Source organism: Triticum urartu, chromosome 2 (assembly GCF_003073215.2).
Source record: "Triticum urartu cultivar G1812 chromosome 2, Tu2.1, whole genome shotgun sequence".
Taxonomy (NCBI): domain Eukaryota; kingdom Viridiplantae; phylum Streptophyta; class Magnoliopsida; order Poales; family Poaceae; genus Triticum; species Triticum urartu.
The window spans coordinates 29,630,538-29,642,777 of NC_053023.1; positions in this window are offsets into that span (position 1 = coordinate 29,630,538).

Genomic DNA, 12,240 nt, shown 5'->3' on the forward strand with positions numbered 1-12,240 from the left:
GGGGTGGAGGAAGGAGGAGGCTGGGGTTTCGCGGCTGGTGGAGAGGGTGTTTTCACGCCCACGGAGTATGAATGGGGATACAGAGGGAGGCGGGGAACTAAGGGGGAACAATGTTTCGGTTTGAGACGCGCTTGTTTGAAATTTGGGGAAAGTTACAATCTTTCCCCCATCTAAAATTTCGGAAATATTGCGGGTTGGGGGTAGGACAGTCATGTTAGGTGTCCCAAATGTGTGCGGGATAGATTTCGGCCGAGCGCATGGGTAGGCGCCCACGGCGTATGAATGCTTCTCTGGCGTCTTGGTGAAGTTACAAACCTACCCCGGTTTAGACCTTTGGACATCGGGCCTATAGGCTACATGGGCCAGAGTCAGGACAGTAATTTCCTACCACCAAAACATTAGTCTCGCGCGGTTTCGGGTGACCAGAGGCCTATTTGGCGCTTCGTTAAATATTTGGGAGAAGAAGCATTAACGTTTTCGGTTCTCTTGAATTAAACTTTCACGATTTGTCAAACTTCACAAATCTTTACTCTTGAAAATCCTAAAGCTACAATTAGTTTGGAATGGAGGGGGTACATTTGAATATACATTGTACACGAGTATATATTAAAAAATATGTAACTTGCCTCAGTTCATGCATGGTTCCAAATATAATCTCCTTGGTTGCAAAAAAAAAGTTAGATACGCGTATGAATATATATAGCATGTACAAACTCACAACAAAGATTGACGCCCCCTTTTACATCTGATTTACAAATGCCATTATCTCGGGTTCAAATAGATGAATGCACTTCCTATGAACTCGAATCTTCGAAACCCCCTTTATGTTGAATTCGACATGTATTTTATTTCGTAGCTAGCAATTTGGAATGTATCCATGCAAGTGAAAATGTATAAAGTGCTTCACACTAACAACATGGAGTGCACTAATTAATGTTTATATATGAATTGCAAAAGCATCCATTGCCTGTATTTCAAACCACTCTCACTCTATGGATCGATAATATGAAATAAACACATGCACATGCTAGAATTCAATTGCAGTTGAAGAAAGAGCCTACTCCTGGTACTGTATATTAGTGATAGGGGTGTGTACAAAGTACACGTGAATACCAGGCATTGTGCATGTGTGTATACTATCGATGAACTAGCCCCCAAGCTTGTATAACATACTAAGGGCCTAGGGTTACAAATCATATATAGTCGGCTTATCACCAGTGCGGATAGAGTCCTCCGCGACTCTGGTAGCTTCGTGTTGTACGCCGAGTCCTCCACATGGGTCTTCGTATAACACATCTTGGTCCAACCTATACGTGGCGCAGGATGGAACCGACCCATGAGTCTTCATGTTGACCCACCACAACTAGAAATGATGTGCCCACCACACCACACACGCAATCGGCCGCTAAGAAAATAAGCATATATAATAGTACAACGGTATCTAGCTCACGATACGTCTCCATATTTTGTTAATGACACTGACGGACTTTGCATTTGATGCGTGCTCCGTATTTTGTTGATGACACTTACGGTCATTGTATTTGAAGCGAAAGCACGATATGGTCACTGGACTTCAGAATAAGCTCATCACGGTCACCACATACATTTTGTCGTGCTAACCAACATGTGGTTGGATGGTTAGAGGACAGTGGTTTCTCGAGCCCACCAAGGTTAAAGTCCTGGTGCTCGCATTTATCTTGTGTTAATTTCAGTATTTTCCGGCGACGTACGTTCAGTGGGAGGAGACGTTCCACTCGACTACGAGGCACCTATGGTCACTTCGTAAAATCTCAAGATCATATATGCCGCCCCACTCTCTCGAAGGTGCTCATAGGGGTAGGGTTGGCGTGTGTGCGCTTATAGCGGTGAGTGCTTGCGCGTATATATGAGCCCTTGCGTCTGTACCGTGTTAAACAAATACATATCACGATTATACGGTCACTGGCTCACCCGTACAACTCCCTATTTTGTTGATGACACAATCAATTGACCAGTCAAACGTTCCACGCGGCGCAACTAGTGTTGCACCATCGGGGTGCGTAACCGTGGGGCCCACCTGTCAGCCCGTATATGAAAGGAAGAAATGGTAGTACATTTTAGGGTGATCGTACGGTCACTGGCTCACCATACAGCTCTGTAATTTGTTGATAACACGATCAATTGACCAGTCAAACGGTCCACATTCAGCAGCGCACATTACCATAAGGCCCACCCGTCAGCGCGTATATGAAGGACAGAAATGGTAATAAATTAGTGTTCGGTGGGTATTTGAAGTCGTGAGACCTCTGGTTGGCAGTCACCGGCTGTTGGGGGGCGTTCATTGGGCGGTGGGGTGGGGATCCCCGGAGAAAAAGCTCGGCGGGGGGGGGGGGGGGTAGGGGGGGGGGGGGGGGGGGGGGGGGGGGGGGGGGGGTGGAGTTTGATGATAAACCGGAGGCCCTTGATTTCGTATCCAACGGTTGGAAAATCTAATGACCAGAGATGAAAAAGTCAGTCGACTGACGTGTAGCCTCACCCCGCACGTACACATGCACGCACGCAAGACACGAACGCAAGACATGCATGCATGTAGGTGTGCAACACTGACACATACACACGCACGCATCCTGGCGTGCAACACTGACATGTACACATGCACTCACGAACACACGCACGTACGCACCCATGCATGCAACACTGAAACATACCCTTGCACGCACACAACACTCGCACGCCTGCATGCACACAACACACGACGCAAGACACACATTCAACCTATACGTGCATGCACCCTTTGTTAAGGACATGGATTTTTACGGGTATTAATCAATCTTATCTGTGATAAGCAGAACATTGATGTTTCCAGCGGTCTTTATGAATCACAACGTATCGAACGGGCTATCAACATAGTAGAGATGATGTCACACTCAATGAACAATCATCGGTTTATGAAGCCCGCTTCTGACCGCCTTGGCCCACCAAAGGTTCCTCTGCTGTGCGCTGCCTGCGTTGGGTCACTGATATGCAGGCCATGCACCCAAAGAGCCCACACATCAGTGGAAGAATGGCGCGGTGTCCTAGGTCAGAGTCGAGGGCGCCACTCGCGGCATGCCCGACTGAACACGCCTTCGTGCCGCATTCAAATGCCTCCATGAAACCCGCCCGTGTGGAAGCCGAGAAACCCACTCTGGACACACGTCCGTTCATGACCGGGCTGGTGTTAAACGCAACGCCGGCCGAGCTCCTCCCGTCCGCCTTCTATTTAATCTCCTATTTAAACGAGGCCAAACGCCGTCCAAGAATCGCACACCTCCGCCGCTCCCCTATCTCCTCCACCATTTTGTCCACTCTTACAATGGCTTATGAAGAGTAGTTATTCTGCATCCACGCATATACAGCTCGCTGATCCACCTCAATCCCCTCGCCCGACGGAGCCAGTTGCCGCCCCAAGCCGGCGCGCGGTTCAGCAACTCGCCGCTCCAGGCCAGATCGACGAGGAGCGGCGCACAAGCGTCGTTGCTACCGTCCACGCCGCCGCCTCGTACCGCGTCTCCCGTTTCTGTGGCCGAGACTCCCATGCCGGCGGCCGCGCCATGCAAGCAGCGACAGAAGCGGGTGCGCGGAGAGCGGCGAGTCGGTGGCCAGCGCCTCCGCGTCCGCCGCCATCATCAAGGAGAAGTAGAACACGGGAGGCCGCCGCCGCTTGGGTCCCATGAAGGCCACCGCGGAGGCGACGCCGGCGTACACAGCAGGTGTCTTGCCGGATCCTTTTATTGCGAGGACCTTCATTGACCCCGCATGGGCTCCACAGAACAGGGCAATGTTAGGATGAACTCGAGCCGGTGCTGGCCATGGCGAAGTAGTCACCAATATTTCGGCTACCCCGGGCAAGATCCAAACAGCCCCTCCCAACAGATTCAAATCCCTCGTTCACCGTGGAATTTTGCCATGTGTTGTTTTCATGGACTAGCAAGATGCCCGTGCATTACACAGAAAATCAAGATGCATTTTTTTACAAACTCCCGCATGCATGCAAGGGATAATTAATGTCCTCCTTTGCTAGTACCACGAGGTAAACACCATTAATATTGCATCGATTAGTGTTAGTGGCCTTGTATATCTGCAAATTGTAATTTTGATAGTGGCCCCTTGTATATAAAAAAGGAGGGAGAAAGATGAGAGATAAGGTGAGGAGGAGTGGGGCGTGGTGGTGACTGGTGGTTGGACTGGGCGGAGGCATGGTGATGGACGGCGCATTATGTCTAGGTTTGTATCTCTCTCACACACGCCCACGTAGGTGGGGGACGTGCACGAAGAGAAGAGGTGCACGCACGGCGCACGTACTCCCGTCTCTTTCCCAACCACACCCGCGCGGGTACACGGTGGAGCTCATTTCTGTACGAAAAAGGTAGCCCACGTGGTAATTTGGCACGTGTACTGGTTGTCCACTTGGTGAAGGGAGGATCGTCTACCATGGGTGAACAAACAAATTGTGACTTGACGCGTTATGTTAAATTAAAAAAAAGAGGCAAACCATGTGGGGCCTACCTTAGAGGCAAGGCTCTATACACTGGATTACTTTTGATGTGTCCTGTTAACTCGTAGAACGAGGAGAAGCTTGCTTAGTACACCGTCTCCCACGCCCACAGGTGCGGTAGCTTGCAGGATGAGGTGAAGCTTGCTCCCTCGCCCACGCACGCGGTGGCTCGCAGCACGAGGAGAAAATTTTACTACTCCCTCCGTTTACTCCTCGTCCCTACTACGTACTTTGGTTAGTACTCCCTCCATTTACTTATACAAGGCCACTATAAAAAATACATTTTGCATCTATACAAGGCCACAAATAGTAATCGAGACAAAAGTTACTACTCCCTCCTTTCCAGTTTATGGCTCAATTTCAAAATCTCTCCAACCAAGGTAGACGGTGAGTGGTCGAATTAATTTCATAGTTTGCACAAGTAATTAGTACTCTCGTTTTTCTCAAGAAGTTGTGTTAACCGAGGCATTAATTAGAATGAATGCATGAATGACCACTAAATTTCCATGAACTTGTACATGCATTGGTTAGTTTCCTCTTGACACTGCTTGCGTCGGGTGATCTAACGCACCTCGAAATCCAACATGTAATGGTACTACTACTAGTATAGTAGAATCGAGACTTATCAAACGGAAAAACGAATGTTTTTTAGATGAGCCCTATAAACCCTAGCGGGCACGTACTCCGTAAAAACAGATTTTTCCAAAACTAAGTCGCTCCCTTTCATGAATTCTGCAGTATACTCCTCCGTTGACGCTCCCTTTCATGAATTCTGTACTTCCTGTCGCCGACATGTGGGACATATAGCAACCGGGTCGACGTGTCAAGCACCAAATAACAGTGCACAACAGCAGGGGGGATGCACCCAACTCGTACCGGCCCAGTAGTAGTAATGAGCAATGAGACATCAAATCATAATGTCGCACTTTCCCAAACGGACGAAGCAACCATTATTTCACACTTCGGTTCGCCATCATCTCAAACCACGTACTAGTATTGCTTCTGCCTCAAGAGGGACACGCGCATTGCCTTGGTACATCATGACACGTGGGACCGCATGACAGGCCATGCTCCCTCTAGCTACATGGCATGCACGTCATTCTAAGTTGAGAATTTAACTGGCTATATATGTGATAAACAGTACTCTAGCCTTTTAAAAAATGTATACTTTTGTACAGTAGTACTATCGATGGATTGCGCCATGGAGCAAAAATTGAAATTAAAAAAAGGTGGTACATATAGAGAGCGCTCGTCGCCAAATTATGCATATAGTACTATTAAAAAACGTAGTACGTGCTTAATTGGGGTGCTAAATTCAATTAAAGAAATACTAGTAGTATGTACATACTTAAGAGTTAAAGTAAAGAGAAGAAACATAACATAGTTCTGCTGGGGGCTCAGCACAACACACCCCTCAAATTAAACTAAGCACACCTGAACTTAAACTATGCAACTAATCTGGTAGACACTACATTAGAAGTTTAGAACCACCATGAGCAACGACACTGCCACATTACTCGGAGTCCTCGTCCATGTCCTCGACTTCGTCCTTGTCCCTATTCCTCTTGGCCGATACTTCTTTGCTTGAACCGCACACTTGGCTGTTGCTCTTCATCCAACCCTTGTAGATATTGAAGCAAAGGTAGCCATCCATTGCAGCGTAGTGGATGTGGTCTATATCTAGTACATTCCGCTGCCATGCAAGATGATGAAACGTGTATGGAGGTTTCTCTAGTTTACCGTATGAAGGATGAACCATGGCTCCTGCCAGGGTCAGCATTAAAGGCTGACGAGAGGGCACCAGCCGATTCTTCTGGAGGTCGAAGGGGTTGCCTACAACGAGGCCTATTCGACCCAGGACTTCTTTGTCTTTCGTAAAGTCTGAAGTAACGAATTTCACTGTTTTGTCCTTGAGGAAGTTCTTAAAATCCTGGCACTCAACGTCGGCATGGCATATGTGGTAGACCAAGCAAACGTTATGTACGCAAACCTGGATCACGGCGGGATTCTTCCTCTCTTCGTCCTTTAGATCCTTCTCTCATCCCAGGACTGTGGTGTACTCAACATCTAGCCCAGTGACCCACTCATCATCTGAGTTTTCGAACATGCGTCTGAAGAGAGAAAGGCATCCTTTCACCGTCACAGAAGAACGGGTGTAGATGACGTCGAACTCATCGCCGGTGATGGTTCTAACCTTGTACTCACCGCCGATCATGGAGATTTGGGACGCCATGGATTTGGGAGGAGGGTTAGGATTAGTGGAACTGCCATAATGTGAATGGATGGGACGACTAGGAGCGAACTGCCGTAGTATTGAAGGACGTGCGGGGACGAGTAGGAGCGAACTGCCAGCGTGCGAACGACAGGGTAGTGGCTTTCCATTCTCCCATGATACGGGCTTCCGAGAGCCCTTGGATCTGAGATCGAACGGTTGCATGGCGTGATTCTAGACCTATGGGTGAATATCCTATCCTGGAGGGTTATTCTCCAAATTTTCAGCAACTCAGCATGCGACCGTTTGATCTCAGATCCAAGGGCTGCCAGCAGCCCGTATCATGGTCGCGCCTACCACGACCGTCGCGTCGCTCGCGCGGTCACGCCCTTGGAGATTTAACACGGTGCGTTAGGCTATATGATGTTGCCATGTCATACATAGTCATCACTTAGTCACTCATACTACAACAAGGTTGGCTATAAGTGTATTTTTTTACTCCTCTCTATCTCTTTCTTCGTACTCAAGGAAGAAACGGTGCTAGTAAGCGCGTGTATTTATTGCATTTGCCAAGGAGTGACCTCTTCCAATGAAATGGTGTTGCTAAGTTTGCTTCATTTAATTAGCTATAGACTCAAAATTGTCTTTTCACCTAGGTACACCCGCTTAGCACCGTTTCTTCCTTGGGTCACCAAACTAGTCTCTCTCTTCTTGATTAACTTGCCACATCAGACTTTATGCCTATGTGGCAAGCTTAAGCACCTATAGGAGCAAGTAAAAGTAAGTACAATAGTGTGCTTTACATGGCATTTTTGCATATGTGGAGGAAAGAGAGGCAAGGAAAAAGTGGAGAAGTGGGCTCTCATGCAAGAGCCAGCCTCTACTACATGGTGGAGCACAGGGAGAGGCACCTGTATGGAGGTGGTCAGGAATCTTTGAGGCTCACGCCGTTCGTAGTGCTGTAGTTAAAATGATAATGGCAAGTCAAATCACGGGGCCCCACCTGTCCAGCAGTAACTCGCTGTCAAATCACACAGCCCTACGTTTGCAGCAGCCTACTCCCTCGTCTTCTCGCATCTCTGTCGAACTGACTAGGCGGAACTGCCCCGCCGCCTACCGCACAGAAAAAGCCCCGCCCTCGACTTTTAAATACATCTACAGCCGCTTAAGAATCCAATGATATACTTTTTGTGACATAGTAACTCATATTTAGTTACTCAAATGGATGACCTAGAACTACGTGCAGGCCCTATAAACCGAGACGCCTAAAAATAAAAAAACCGTGACGGAGAGGGTAGTTCAGCACGTATCTTTTTAGATCAATATAGTCGGGATTCACCAAGGAGAAAAACCAAGTGGTAGGCTGCTCCTGTCGTGTTGGCGTAGCAACTCAAGCAGGGTCAGTCCACACACGAAATGGCGACACACTTAACAGGACCCCTTTGGCCGACATGTGGCTCATCCACCTTCTTGTTCTACGTGCGATGCACCAAATTACAGTTCGGAGCAGCGGTTGGAATTGGAGGCACCCCGGTCGTAGCGCCGCAGTAGTAGAAAATGAGCGACGAGGGGTCAAGTCACAAAGCCCCACCTTTCCTGCATTAAGCTGGACGGACGAAGCAACCATCATTTCACTCTAGGGCGCAAGAGCATAAAGAAAAGAGAAAACAATGATGCATGCGGCAGCTACCTAGGGCACCATAGGGTTGGGGTCTCCACTACAAATCCTTTTTTTGAAAGCACCTCCACTACAAATCGGCTTCTCCCTCGTCCTCTTGAAGAAAACCGATGATGAGTGCGGCGGTAGGGTTTGTAGGAGTACTATGGCGTACGGGGCCACGTCGTAGTAAATGGGTTCGAGCCGACGCCTTAAATATGTGTGGGCCGCTTGGTTTTACGGGAACGAGGCAACATTTTGGGTTCGGAGACCAGTGGAGATATAGTACGTAAAAAATATGTGGACGTAGGTTCGACCGAAAGGCAATGATGCATGGGCCCTGCATTTTGATATACCTGGGACCGCGTGAAATTTGCTACTCTACTCAAAACTAGTAAGGTACACATGTATTGAACACATGAGATTTCAAAACCAAATTATGAATAAATACACACTATAGCATGTAAAGCTTTGAGTCATATATGCATGATGTAGATGTTCGTTTAGTTCTTATAGTTCATCTCATTCAAAATCAATAAGTTTTATAAAAATGTTAAGATTCATGGGGTTGTGCATTGTACTCCCTCCGTTCCAAAATAGATGACCCAACTTTGCACTAACTTTGTACAAAGTTAGTGCAAAGTTGGGTCATCTATTTTGGAACGGAGGGAGTAAATCATAAAGTAAAAAACAAATAATGGCAATTCATTAAGAAAAAAATAATCAATTATGATACAGAAGATTCTAGAACAAAGGAGAAGTGCTTGTGTTTTGAGGTTTGTGCATTATGCTTAAGTTCAACCATGGAGTCTTCTAAATTGTACATGTGGTAGATCTGGTGGAATGTTGATGATATCCAACGGCCAGTAGTGCTCGAATTTGCCTATCTCTGCACTGTCGGGTTAGCTTCATCCAGCGACCATCTTTCAAAGTTATTGGCACACTATATAGTTCTTGTGCCATAGTTGCATGTTTTGGAAAAAAACTACTAGTGGGTTGTACTATCTATTTAGGAATAGAAGATGTATACATGGAAGTTGTAGGGAAAGAGATGACATGGAGCATCTCAATTCCTACGAGTAGGGATTGGAAAAGAGATGTCATTTGGTTCACATCATAGGAACTTTTCTATTGCATCTAGAGATGACATGTATCTCAATTCCTATGAGGAGGGATTAGAAAAGAGATGTAATTTGGTTCATATCATAGGAACTTTTCTATTGAATATACGCTAATGTTTATTTTCCTTTGAAATTAAGGGAGTATAGGAATCCATTCATATGAACCAAGTGGCTCTAAAGCTATAGAAATGATATCATGTTTATTTGATGAGGACATGAATACCTTGGATACGACCAAAAATATTGCATACATGCATATTTGTCAGGTGATTTCTAATGCAAACTATTCAATAATCTATTTATGTTATCCAGAACAAAAATACTTCACACACTTTTGTGTTTTGTCTAATTGCAGGTGTATGGGACATTTGTACAATCCACATATGAAGATAAGAGAAAAGGAGAAGTTTAGGTTGTGTTCAAAAAGTCCTTCTCACGTCACTTTTGGGCCAAGAGAAGATAGAGTCCAAGTCTCTCACGTTCTGGATTCAGATTCGGACTGCACAGACATACCTGACTCAAAACGCCAACAACTTTTTCATACGGACTCCGAATTGGGTGATTCTTTTTTTGTTGGAAACTAGATTTCGTGCTCTTTCCAACCCAATTGGATTCACCTTCAAATTCGTCCGGAGCGTTGAGTTACGGACGAAACAATCTGACATTGCAGCAGAATCCGAGTCAAACTACAAGCCCAAAGGTGTTGCATCACCTCCACTTGGGCCCATGAGCCTTGTACGACCTAGGGTTAGTTTTAGGCTGCCTTGGGACGTCCTCCCACCTCCTTGGCCGCCACCCCTTGCTCCTATATAAGTAGATCCATCTAGTAGCTTTTTGCTTGGGTTTTGTTTAGATTAAAAGTTCGCCATAGCTACAACTTCACGTACTTCGTTTGTGTCACCATGATTTAATCCTGCTATTTATCTAGCTTGGGAGCTTGAAGTAGAACAAGTTTTTAGTCACCATGATTTTTCTGAAATTGAGAGAGTACGAGCTACCATTAGAGCATTTACTGGTTTTGCTTCTGTTTGGTGGAGTGTACATTGTAAGAAAAACATTGATAACCAACCCACAACTTGGAATGTTTTGAAAGCTGTAATGAGACAACAATTTTTTTCCTCCTTACTATCGTCGTGAATTGCGTTGCAAATTGGAGCAATTAAAACAAGGCAGTAACACTGTTCATGCTTACTACCAAGAGTTCAAATCTTATATGCATCATTGTGACATAGAAGAATCTGAGGATGATACAATGAATAGATTTTTTGGTGGTTTGAACCATGATATTCAGGCAAGATTTCGGTATATTCCTCGTTGCATTACTGGTATGTATGTCCGTGCTTGTACCTTTGAGAGACAGATACAGGAGGATGCATTGGGTGACTACAACAACTACTATTCCAGTTCATGCTCACCATCGCCGGTTGGTTACTCCACTATTGCACCTATTAGAGCAGCCCCACCTCGGATTGTGAGCGCAATATCATCTCAAGAGTGTGGTACATTGTCAACGTCCGTACCTACATCAGCTACATCTCTGCGAGGTAACAGTAAAGGTATTGATGATATAACTTCACATGAGAATGAAGCATGCCTAGTTAACTTGAATGCATCATGTGTTGAGTTACCTGTTGATTTGAGCACACCACCTATTTTAGAGACTCTTGTTACTGTCATGAATGCGTCATGTGATCAAACAACTAAAATATCAACAATTTTGAGTGCACCCATTGAATTAACTATTGATGCAAAAGAACCAATGTTTAATCATTTTGATATGACCTCTAATCTTGATGATGATTCTGTGTCCAATGACTTATTGCATGTTTGCTTATTTAAGCATGTTGTAGCATGTAAATTTGATGCAAGTAAGGTTTATTCATCGAAGTTAGGATGGTTTAATGATGAACATTGCCAATCTTTTGAAGAGAATAAGAGCTTCACTTATATGTGCAAACTGAGTTCCAATATTTTCATGCCTTCTACTTCCTGTGATAATTTTTTGGCTTTAGTTTTTATGAACTATGAAAGTTACTCATGTATACATGTGTCATACGTGCAAAAATCAAGGGAAGTTAAACTGGATGACATATACATATACAACATGTACACCTTGTTTCTTTTGTTAGCCACATTTCAGATTAAGCAACGCCGAGGACGGCTTTGTTTTCAAAAAGGGGAGGATGATGAGGACACGAATACCTTGGATACGACCAAAAATATTGCATACATGCATATTTGTCAGGTGATTTCTAATGCAAGCTATTCAATAATCTATTTATGTTATCCAGAACAAAAATACTTCACACACTTTTGTGTTTTGTCTAATTGCAGGTGTATGGGACATTTGTACAATCCACATATGAAGATAAGGGAAAAGGGGAAGTTTAGGTTGTGTTCAAAAAGTCCTTCTCACGTCACTTTTGGGCCAAGAGAAGATAGAGTCCAAGTCTCTCACGTTCTGGATTCAGATTCGGACTGCACAGACATACCTGACTCAAAATGCCAACAACTTTTTCATACGGACTCCGAATTGGGTGATTCTTTTTGTGTTGGAAACTCGATTTCGTGCTCTTTCCAACCCAATTGGATTCACCATCAAATTCGCCGGAGCGTTGAGTTACGGACGAAACAATCTGACATTGCAGCAGAATCCGAGTCAAACTACAAGCCCAAAGATGTTGCATCACCTCCACTTGGGCCCATGAGCCTTGTACGACCTAGGGTTAGATTT